The following is a 1,009-nucleotide window of genomic DNA, read 5'->3' on the forward strand; positions in this document are numbered from 1 at the left end:
TCGGAAGACAGCCATATAAGACGAAGCTTAACACTAGAATTTGAAGTCCATGACTAACAGGACTCTCCATGAATTCTCTGCTCCAACTACTGGCCAACATCCGTACTGGACCGACAGTCAATGTCGGAGATAATGGATTCAAGCTTAAACCAGTTCTCATCAATATGGTGCAAGCAAACCAGTTTTATGGAAAGGCACATGAAGATGCGAGTGCACATCTCCAACACTTTCTAGAGATCTATAGCACCTTCACCATCAAAGGAGTAACCCAGGATGCCATACTACTTCGCCTCTTCCCATTTTCACTTTTGGGGAAGGCGAAGCAATGGTTCTATGCCCATAAAGATAGAAATACTACATGAGATAACTGCTCCACTACCTTTCTAGCAAAGTTCTTTCCCACAGGCAATACTAATACTCTACGTGGGAGAATCTCAAGCTTTTAGCAACAACATGATGAATATGTCCCTGAGGCATGGGAACACTTTCAAGACTATATATCAGAATGTCCTCATCATGGGATGGAGAATTGGCTACTCATGCAGACTTTTCTATCACGGGCTGACCAACAGTATCCTTGAGACTATGGATGATGCTGCTGGAGGTGCATTCTTGTCACTTACACTTCTAGCTACGACCACTCTTGTGGAGAAGATGGCCTCCAATCAAGGTTGGAATGAAGAACGTGCTCAAACCCATAAAAGAGGTGGAGGTATACATCAACTCAAGGAAGTAGACATGTTGTCTGCCAAGATGGGCCTACTAATGAAGAAGCTTGAAGATCGAGCTAATGAAAAGCAAGAAGTCATGCACATTCATGATTCTCGCATGACATGTGAAGTGTGTGGAAGCACTAGGCATTCAGGGAATAACTGTCCTGAGACCCATGAGGATGTGAATTTTGTCAACAACAACAACTACTATCGTCCTCAACAGAATCAAGGATGGAACCGACAACAAAGGCCGAACTACCAAGGTAATTATCAAGATAATAATTTTAATAATTTAA

At 42.5% G+C, this 1,009-nt stretch overlaps 1 non-coding gene across 1 annotated transcript; it reads right to left on the bottom strand.

Moving 5' to 3' along the window:
- Positions 1-416: 416 nt before the first annotated feature.
- Positions 417-523, bottom strand: LOC136478650 (small nucleolar RNA R71). Its single transcript, XR_010764369.1, has one exon. It is a non-coding gene; the product is annotated as a small nucleolar RNA R71 (small nucleolar RNA).
- Positions 524-1,009: the final 486 nt, after the last annotated feature.

Source organism: Miscanthus floridulus, chromosome 8, assembly GCF_019320115.1.
Source record: "Miscanthus floridulus cultivar M001 chromosome 8, ASM1932011v1, whole genome shotgun sequence".
Lineage (NCBI taxonomy): Eukaryota > Viridiplantae > Streptophyta > Magnoliopsida > Poales > Poaceae > Miscanthus > Miscanthus floridulus.